The 10,550-nt window shown below is 43.3% G+C and overlaps 1 long non-coding RNA gene across 31 annotated transcripts in view; it reads right to left on the bottom strand.

Annotated features, from left to right (window-relative positions):
* Positions 1 to 1,856: 1,856 nt before the first annotated feature.
* Positions 1,857 to 10,550, bottom strand: part of LOC105100271 (uncharacterized) — a 243,631-nt gene continuing 234,937 nt past the window's right edge. For 28 of the 31 annotated variants that reach the window (XR_010382664.1, XR_010382657.1, XR_010382667.1 and 25 more), the window contains one exon: positions 1,857 to 2,169. This is a non-coding gene — a long non-coding RNA (uncharacterized LOC105100271). Of the gene's footprint in view, positions 2,178 to 6,647; positions 6,836 to 10,550 lie in introns of all 31 variants that reach the window. The other 3 variants (XR_010382670.1, XR_010382674.1, XR_010382671.1) reach the window with 3 other exon arrangements.

Here is a 10,550-nt window from a genome sequence, read left to right as displayed (position 1 = left end):
GAGTAGGCATTCCTGAAATAATCATTCCTAAAAAGTTTACCCACAAGCTCTTTTTCATTTGCATTTAAGTTACTTGCAAGACTATTATACCAAGTTATTTTTCTTGCTGACAAATTTGTAACAGACATGACAAGGTCTTATTGGACTTCTATTAAGCCTAAGTACAATAAAATCTTAATGCTTAACATGAATAAATCTTGAGACATGTCTATATTAATTAAATCAATAAGCTTAAGCTAGCTTCAAATACCAGGTATTGATTCAGAACTGAATACTTTTTAGATCTCATGAACCCGATTTTCATTCTGGCCAGTTTCTTTTATATTTCTGAGTATTTATATAAGCATTTAATTTTCTTTAAGCCAATTAAATAGAGCTCTTTTACAAATTAATTTTGGCAATGCCACATATCTACAACACACGTACAGGTACGTACAAACACACAAACACAGACTCATCAGTTATAAGAGGTTGGATTCAAATTGGGTTTCTGGCAGATGGAACAAATCGAAGTTGTCTGTCTAGATTCTATAGAAGACATTTAAGATTTCTATCTGTTTCCAAATTATTTACTTCCTTTCTCAAAATTTGCATTCCAGAGGTGGCAATAGCAGTTGAGTCATTGGTACTGGGATAGAAGTTTAGAAGTTAGCTAGAAAGTCCACTAGTTGAGACCCCGCTGTCAGCTGTGCCTGAGGCTCTTGGGTGACCTTGACATTGGAAAGTGTTTGCTCTTCCTTTTTCATCCTAGTTTTAGTTTTGAGCAGCCCTTTCTCCAGTGCCCCTCCACTTTGCAATAGACACACTGATTAACAGGCATTAATAGCTGGCTTTCTCTTATCTTCCTTTTGGCCCCTGGGCTTTTGTTTACTAAAGGCCCCCAGGCGAGTTACTATTATACTGTTAACTCTGGCTTTCTGTTTCTGTCTTCTCTAGAGTTATAAAACTGAAAGACAATTTCCAATAATTTCCCGGGGTTTCTGGCTACTTTTAATCTGGTTTTAGGGCTTGCACCTTGTCAGAGCGAGTGCATTTTGGCAAGCCCTTTCCAAGCCCAGCTAGGGCACCCCATCCACAGCGAGCACCTGCGGGGTCCCTTGTATTAGGTGCTGGGCTTCCTCCTGAGTGGCCTCTAAAGCCATTATCTTTCTTAGTTAACTATAATTGGACCAGTCATTTGAGATCTTACCCACTGGGCTATTGGATGGAATAGACGGCGTGCCTCCCATAACTTATTTCAAATACAAAGTACAAAATACAAATACAGAGTTCAAATTGCAATACCAGGTTTTTACGGGTAAATGGAGGCACAAACTTACAAACGACAGGCTAAAACAAATTCAAATTCCAAACTTACACATATTTTCACTTCCAAGTCCTCTCAGCCCAAGACCTCTGTTACAAATGGGTGCCCATTTCAAATACAAATGAGAGACCCCCGTCTGTCTAATTAGAGAACTCTCAACGTGAGATCAAGGGGCCTTGGTCATCCCCAGGAACTTACCCTCGGCCTGCCGATCAGATGCGACACTTCAGAAGAAACAGAGCCATCTTTTCTTCCTCCAAGAAATCGGTTTAGGCTACTGTGGTCTGCTGATGGGTGGAAGGGCAAGGGATGAAAGGATCCCCAGAGCAAAGAGGCCCTGGTAGCCGCTGGGCCCCGTTCTCCGCTGTCCCTCCCATCGACCTGGAGTGGCAGTTGTTCGAGCCTTGCTGGCCTGGCAGCGAGGTGGAACCTGAAGCCCCTCTTAGAAAAGAGGGTGGTTCATGCCTCGCGTGGGCACCATGAATTTGTTGCCAAAAGATCGGCCCCCATCCCTTACAAGCCAAATAACTCAGAGACAGGGTCTTGGAGCTTAGAAGAGGCAGGTTTATTGCTTTGCCGGGCAAAGGGGACTCACAGCAGGCTGGTGCCTTCAAAACTGTGAACCCACCTTGGGGATGGGGCAGGGTGGTTAACATAGCCATAGCTTAAAAAGAAACAACAATCAACAGAATCATTTATCTGGTCACAAGATGTTGTGGTGACTGGACGTCCCCAGGCAACAGTTCCATGGAAACTGGCAGTTGCAACTTTTCCAGTCTTTTCATCTTGTAAACACCTGCGGCATATTTCTCCTTTTGACAAATCAGGCTATTTTGGAGGACTACAGTTCCATGACCTTCTTCCTGGAGGACTCAGAAGCCAAACATGATTATAAATTTTAATTGCTACAATAAAGTGAAAGGCAACAAGATCAATGACTTCAGCTTTAACAACGGGCCTGGGGCTGGGGGCGGTGACTGGTCGGTCAAGTTTGCTGACCGTTCTAAGGGCAAGCAGCAGGTCAAGAGTCAGTTAGCCCAAGTGCGGCCATTTTACCATTCCTCCTTCAATGATAGGCAACTTTCTCTGAGCTAAGCGCTTCATCCTTATCTCTTTTAATCCTTTCTCATTTAATCTTAACCACTTGATGAATAAGAGAGTATTTATCCCATTTTACAGAACTGGAAACTGAGGTACAGGGACCAAAGCCTTCCAGCTTGGGTGTAATAAGGTGGATTCAAACCCAGCCTTTATGCCTCCAGGGCCTTACCCTAGCCACCTTGTCACATTGCCTCCCATCAAGAGGTTGTCTGTCTACAATTCTACATTCCAGCTCCTGGTTGTCCCTCTCCCTCTCTCCCATTCCATCCTTGGGCTCTTACCCTAAAGACACACGGGAGCGGCTCAATGAGCTTCTGTTGGGTGGTTGGTTAATAGTTTAAATGACTGCTCAGCCCCGGTTCTGAGCACCATCTGCAATTGTTTTAAGAACAAACCACTTGAAAACACAACCCTAAACCAGGACAGGGCTCAGCCTAAAGGGTGGTAGACTGCCTGCTGGGCTACCTGCAGAGGCCACGCCTGGGCTCTCCAGGAATCATTCCACGTTCTCTTCCCAGCACTAGAGCCATCGAAGTCCGCTGCGGGCTCGTTTCCACCAGTGGGTTCCAGTCTACCTGATATTCTAACAGGCAACGCAATTTACCTCTGCATTTTCATGTTGGCCCTGACTGGAGTAGGAGTGGCAAGGCATTTGAAAGTCATTAGAGTCTGTGATTGCTTTTCTTGAGCATGGGAGTGTTGACTGGGCAGAGAAAAAGCGTACCCTAAAAGTTGACAGTGATGTTTTATTCAGTGGACATTTCTGAGGACTTCAAGCCCAGGATAATGGCCTCTCAGATTGCTCTGAATAAGCAGGGGAGGAGCCAAGATATACAGGATTTTTTTTCTTTTTTCTTTTTTTTTTTTTTTGGCAACAAAGAGCAGGTAGTCTGAACATCAAAAGATCACTGTTAATAAAGGAAACCAGATATCCCAGGCTGAGGGATTTAGTGCTTTTCTATATGTGGGAAGGCGCAAAAGTCTGGGCTCACTGAAGTCATTCCTTTGATATGCATCTTAGCCATCTAGGGCCAGTATCCTGTGCTCCCATCCTGAGTCTCCTTGGGGTGGGGCACCTTTAGGGGTGGCTGCAGAGGCTGAGGACTTGTCAGTGGGCAGCCTGCTTCACTCCACCCAGAGCTCCCTCCGGCTTACCATCAGAGGTGACAGCGGTGGCAGCAGATGGCCGCAGCATCCTTTGTTTACTGATATGGCAGGCAGTTGTTTTCATTCACAGGAGAGTCATCGGAATTGATTTTTTAATTAAAGTTGCCAAGGCCGGCCACCAAGGTAGAGGGTTCAAACAGCCTGGTTTGGGGAAACCTGGTACCTGACTTTCAGCACCGTTGAGCCTTCCCTGAGCACATCAGACTCTGTCCAGTTGCCCAAGGTTTGGAAGTGAGAAACACCAGCGCCCTGTTAATTAAGTTTCCCTTTGCCAGAAATTGTTTTCAGCCCCAAATCACTTGACTGTGTTTCTGCCCCCGTAGCCTTTACTGGTATTTCACTAGTAAGCATGAAAACCCTCAGAATGATGCTCTTGTGCTTTGCACAGTTTCACCCAGCGTCCTACAGGAACTCAAGTTCACTCATTGATCACTATGTTTAGAGTGGCTTCCTATACTTTCTTTTCCCCTCTCTGACTACAGGGGAGTTTGAGTTGCTAAGGCACATGGCAGACCGCTGTAGGACACCACTCGGGCGACAGGCCAGTGACTGGGGTTGGTAAAAGAATTTACCAGAGGCCCAGAAGAGTTCAGGAAAGGAGCTATTAGGTTACGCTGCCACGGACAACAACGGGCCACACGCGTAGGAGGTGCCTGTGTGCGGGAGCCCCGAGGGTGGGTGTGCAGGGTCTTTTACTGGGGGCAGGGGCCTGTGCGCACAAGGCAGGGGCTGCATGATCAGCTTGTGCACAGGCACCTGACTGCTTGTGAGATCTGTTGGACTCCTCTGAACAATAGGTTTTATGACTTTGATAAGAGGCCACCTAGGGTATTGTGAGACAGGCCGTCTCCTGAGGTAAACACACATCAAGAGATGATGTTTTTTATCTTGCAGAAATGCAGGTATGCGAAGGGCCCTGCAGGGGGAGTGTGTCAATGGCTCCAGGCACACAGAGAGCCCAGGTTTTACGACTCCAGAGAGTGCCAGCCAGCTCCACACAGCCCGTGTTTTTTCCTTCAGTCTGGAGTGTGCTTGTTCTGGTCCCCCCATCATGCTACTCCCACCTGTCATCACTCGTACCCCCAAATATTTGCCTGACATCTATATATAACATTTATATGTCATGTTTCATATCATCAATTCTCTCTAATTGTGCCAATCTGCTCTTACAGCTGGCCACTGTGTTTAATTTTACTCATAACTTTGTCCTGATTTGCCCTATTGGGTTGTTTCTCATATCTGCCTGTTCTTTTTTAGTGCCCTGGTTTTTGACAAGGATTTTTATTTCTCCCTTTCTCTCTTTAACGATTATACACAAGCTTAATGTATAGATAGCTGTGGATCATTTTATCGGAGGTTCTTGTGGTGCTTCCTCCCACGCGTGCAAGCTGACTCTCCCGTGCTGTGGACCACATCCTTGTTTATTTTGTACTTTTTAATTGTGAGCATACTTTCAGCTAGGACATATTTCTCTGTGGGATTCCTGTGTACTCTAAGATTTGCTAGCAACCATCCAGAGAAGTCTTGCATTTGATTCTTCTGGGAATTTCAGGAGTTTCACTGGCCTGAAATATTTACAGTAACTACATAAATACCTCTTTTTGGTGTTCCTCTGTCTAAAATTTGGATTCTACACCTATGCATAACATTTATTTTTAAAATTTTCATTTACTGTGGGGAAATTTTTCCCACACAGATACCTAATCCGTGATCATTTTGTCAGGTGTGTTTGTGGTAAATGAATGATGCTTCACAGTCCCCTTATATGGTGGAAGCAGCTCTTCCTTGGTCCTAAGCTTTATGTGTGAATTTCAGTTCTAACTCTTCACCTCTCACAGGCCCAAGGGCAAGTCTTTTATTCTAGACACGTGTTAAAAACCACGACCTCTGCCTGTTAGGTCCTATAGCCATGTCTGATGCCCTCTGTTCTGTTCTGGCATCAGCTGATGCATTTACCATATTGGCCATGAATTTCTTCTTTATTTTTGGCATTTAAAAATTTCCTTTCTTTTTATCTTTTTCTCTCTTCCTCCCTCCCTTCCTTTCATCCTTGGATATGTACGTAAAATAGTTTTGCTAGATTTTATCTAGGATTTCTGTGTGCCTGTAGTACCCAGGAGGACGTCAGTATGCTAAATAGAACTGGAAACCTACATCAAGCAGGTGTGGAGACCACTACCGAGTGCAACAGAGAACACATGACCTTTGAAACTGGAACCAGAGTTTGAACTATTTGACTTCACTACTTTCTATTTTAGCAAGCTAGGCTAAGCCCCTTAACCTCTCCAAGCTTTATTTTTCTCGTCAAGAAAATGGGGATAATGTTATTATTGATTCTCCTTATACATCCTCCCTTATTGCTCTAAATACATCTCTATTTAAATTCAAGTCTTTTTCTCCATCCTCCATTCCTACAAAGGTTGGAGAAAACTGCAAGTTTCTTGGAGGCAAGAACCATAGATTATTTAGTATTTTCCCTTACAGAACAAATAATGAATGAAATGGTAGTTGATTGAGGGACCTTGTTAATTTTTTCCTTTCATTGATCTACTCCTTCAGTACCAACTGAGAAAAACTGGTTAAAAAAAGAGAGATGTGATGTTGGAAGAAATGATGAATTTCACTTCTTAAGAAATTTTCCAGGGTGGAGTGAGAGGTGGACTCACATCTCTGTGGAGTTTTACTCCTGATGGTTCTCATCTCTCGCTCTCCCTGGAGTGCATGTGAGTGAAAACGTATATTGGTCTAGAGGTTCTGCTTGGATAAATGTTTCAGAGCCAATAAATCTGTCATAGTAGATCTCAGGCTGAGCCAAGGCGAACAGTCGCACAGTAATTTTTCCAGAGCCTCAGGGTACCAGGCGGCACAGGCAGAGAGGTCACTGGATGCACGCTCACCCCCTGCCCGGGAGCAGAGGCATCACCTTACAGGGATATGAGGAGCTTTCCCACAATGCTGTGCTTACCAGGCGGTAAAATTCCTTGTCAAACAACAGAGCAATCAGATTTAAAACACAATTAGAGGAAACAAACAAACAAACAAACAGAAGCACATTTAAAAAACTGGTTCTCACAGTGACTCTGGTGGTTTATAGACTCCAGGTGAAAATTACTGTTCCTTGTGGAAGGCAGTGTCTCTCAAAAAGTTTAGTGTCTATGTCCTTTGTTTCAGCTACTCACTGACAGAAATGTATGCCACAGAGACACACGAACGTTCTAGGTTGTCATGGCAGTTTAATTTTTAATGTTTTGCAGTTTATTCCTAATAATGAAAAATGTAGACAAGAATAAAAACTGTCATCAATTTTGAGCCAATATATAAGATACATCATACAGTGGAGTGTTCTGTAGGTACTAAAATTATACAGTAGCTCTGTATACGGTTGAACGTAAAGGTGTCTAAGATACGTTGTTTCTAGCGACTAAGCCAGTCTGCCTCAGCTAAAATGCCTGTGTGTCACTGGGCAAGTGGCTTCCCAACTCTGTGCCTTACTTTGCTCACATATAAAATGAGGATGGTGTGGCGAGGGCATAGCTCAGTGGTAGAGTGCAGCATGCCCAAGGTCCTAGGTTCAATCCCCACTACCTCCATTAAAAATAAAATGAGGGTAACAGTAATACTTGAGCTGTAGGGTTACTGAATGAGTTAATCCATAAAGTGCTTCTAACATCAGACTCACAGTCAAGTACTCAACTATTATGGTAGCTATTATGTTATGCTAACTATTATGAGCAGTAGTAGTAACTAAAAACAGTAAGCTAATGCTAACTGCTTATGTCTGGGGGTTATACTTATGGGGTTTGAGGTGAATGGGTAAACCTTTCCATTTACATTTCATACCATTTGGATTAGTTACAGTGAACATAATACTTTTATTGAAAAGAATAATTAAAATCATTATCCAAAAGTACACTGGATAAGAAGACAGCTGTTTTGCAAGTTTGACATATAACAGGGACTTAACAAAAATCACAATTACTGATGGCTGTATATTTAATATGTGAGAAACTGATGAATGCGAGCAATCCCTTATATCTGTAATGCGTTTCACAGTTACCAAGATGTTTTCACATTCATGAGTTCATTTCATGCAACTAACTGGATTATTAATGAGTTCAGTTCATCCCTGTGAAGTGATTTTTTGTATTTTTCCACATAAAGAAGGGAAGAGAGAGATGGAGTCAGAGAGAGAGAGCTGGTTGTTGGTTTTTTTAGTTTGGGGGTGGTGGTTTTCCCTGCCCATGGCAATGCTGGGCGGGCTGCAAAATTGAAGCTTAGAGTATTAAAGGCTCGCTTAAGATCAGGCAGCCGCTTCTGAGTAAAAGAAATGGATGAAAAGCCAGGTTTCCCAAGGCGAAGCTCTTTCTACAACACCATAATTATCTGGTAAACTGGGCCAGTAACATGGTAACAAAATAGATGAATAATTCTACCCTGTACATGACCACTATCCAGTATCTGGTTTGGTAAAAAGGTGAGTTTGTAGTGGGTCAACAGGGGAGAAGAGCCAAAAAGTCAGTTCTCCCAGTTTACAAAGAAAGCTTGTAACTACCCCAGGATAAACACGGCCAGCGTGGGCGGCAGCTGACACAACAGAACATATAGTTGGCTTCTGTCCATAGCACCCTTGGCTGGGGTAATGTTGATCAGACAGGACCCCGGGGTGAGACGATGAACTGATGAAACCGGTGGAGCCAAGCATATAATTGAAGGTAGTTGCTTTGGGATGTAGTTGAGGTCACTGTAATAATGAACAAACTTAAAATAATAGGCCAAAAAGCCTGATAACTACACTATCTTTGGCAAGTCGCCTTTCCCTCTGGTTTTCTCACCTCTAAAAATGAATTATTCTGACTACATGGCCTCCCAGGTGCTTTTCTTCCATATATTCATCCCTTCATTCAGTAAATAGGCATTGAGTGCTTTTTTTTTTTTAAGTGTTGAACATTGATGATACTAGCTGAATGAGACTGGTCACCTCTCTCAAGGAGGGGCAGAGGCTAGACAGGCAATAAACAAGTAAATAAGAAAAATATGATAGTGGTAAGTGTTATCCACAGAATTTAAATAGGCAGGTGGTAAAGAAAATGACTGAACAGGTCTTCTAGGTGGATACCCAGAGAAGGATCCTCTGAAGAGGTGACTTTTTAGGGAAGTTGAGAACATAGAATGTGCCATGCACGTGAGAATGAGAAGCTCATTCTAGGCAGAGGAAGAGCTGGCTTCAAAGGCTCTAGGAGAGAAGTGAGCTTGGTGTTGTGGGGAGCCCAACGCAGGGCTGACAGGCAAGAGCTAGAACGAGTACGGTTCTGAAAATCATCAAGACTTTTGGAGGACTTTAAGCAGCGGCACAATGTGATTTATGCTTCTAAAAGCTTCTTGTGGTTGCTACGTGCAAGCCTGGAAGCAGGGCTCCCAGGGAAGAAGCTCTTGCAGCAGCTGAGAGGAAACATTGTGATGTCTTTGTCTAAGGTTAGAATCATGAAAATGTGGAGAACTGGACAGATTCAAGGAATTTATGGGAGTAGAACCAATCGTGTTGGTAGATAAATAGCTTTTGTGGGATAAATGAAAGAGAAGATTCAAGGGTAATTGTCAGATCTGGGGCTTGAGCAAGTGGCTGGACATTGGCATTATTTTCCAAAATGGGAAGAAAGAGGCATCTGGGGTAGTCAGGACACGTACAGATGGCACTGACTCAAGAGTTCTGTATTGGTCATGGGAAGCATTAGGTGTCTACTGAACATCTGTGTGAAGATGTCAAGTAGGCAACTCGAGTCAGGAGTCCTGGGCATACAACGTAATTAAAAATAAAGTTCTGGGAGTCGTCAGCATAAAAATATGGAGCAGATGGAATCACTCAAGAGACCTGGTAGACAGCAGAGGTGAGAACCGGACCCTGAAGCACTCTTAGATCAGAGGTCACATTGAGGAGATGGAGCCAACAAGGGAGAACAGAAAAGAGTGCCAACGCGACAGGAGACAAAAATGAGGAGAATGTGGTGTCCAGGGAAGCTTCAAGGAGGAGTATGAAGCTTCAATCCAGTATATTAAATGCTGCTAGGAGGTCTAGCTACGATCATACCAGAAAACCGAGTATTTGATTCCACAGAAGGGAAATCAAGTTAAAGGATCTAGCTTTAACTACCTTGATTCTATAGCACTTTAGGGCTTGGGGAGGAGCTCTTAACAATACGTTTGCCAGGAGGTCTACAGTGTTAAATGGAAAGTCAATAGACAGGACGCTGTAGTGTGACTGTTCCAATATGTAGAAAAATCTCAAGCACACTCACCAAGGGGATAAATAAACAAGAGGTTTCAGCAGAGTCACTGAAACAAGCAGATTGATGTACTTCAAGATAGACGTAATTATCTTAGTGAGTAGAATGGATCTGCATGCCGTAATCACATATTATAAGGAAACCAGGGCTATATGTAAGTTGGCACCAGTTCAGAAGTCAAGTTTATCAATAGCTGTCATATAACTAGCAGAGTTTTTAACTCAACAATGGATGTTTGGGTATGCGGCACAAACGGGACAATGGTTCTTCTTTTGGCTGGAACTGTCTTCATTTAGGAAAATAATTTGTAAAGCTGATTAGGGGCAGAGACCTCTGAGGACGTACATCAGCATGAACCAAACAGCTCTGCATAAAATGAATAAGAGTTTGGTAGTGGAGAGAGAAGACCATGCTAAGCAATATGTGGGGAGACAAGGTCCAAGTTGAAGAAATAGCAGAGAGAGTTTTAGGAACTCACACGTCTCACACGAAATTGTTAAGATGTTTGTGCTGCTGTAACAGAAATGGTCTCAATCGTCTCAAAACTTCAACACGTTTTTGCACAAATAACTACCTCACGTGCCTAGACAAAACCCTATAGGTCCTCACACTGAGGAATCTCCCAGTTAAAAAGCCAATGTCTCAGCCAATTATTCTACAGTGCACTTTACAGCTGACGAGCCAAGTCCAAGCAC

Source organism: Camelus dromedarius, chromosome 10 (genome assembly GCF_036321535.1).
Source record: "Camelus dromedarius isolate mCamDro1 chromosome 10, mCamDro1.pat, whole genome shotgun sequence".
In the NCBI taxonomy this organism is placed as follows: Eukaryota; Metazoa; Chordata; class Mammalia; order Artiodactyla; family Camelidae; genus Camelus; species Camelus dromedarius.
The sequence above is the reverse complement of the archived record's forward strand: the minus strand, read 5'-3'. Positions and strand labels throughout refer to the sequence as shown.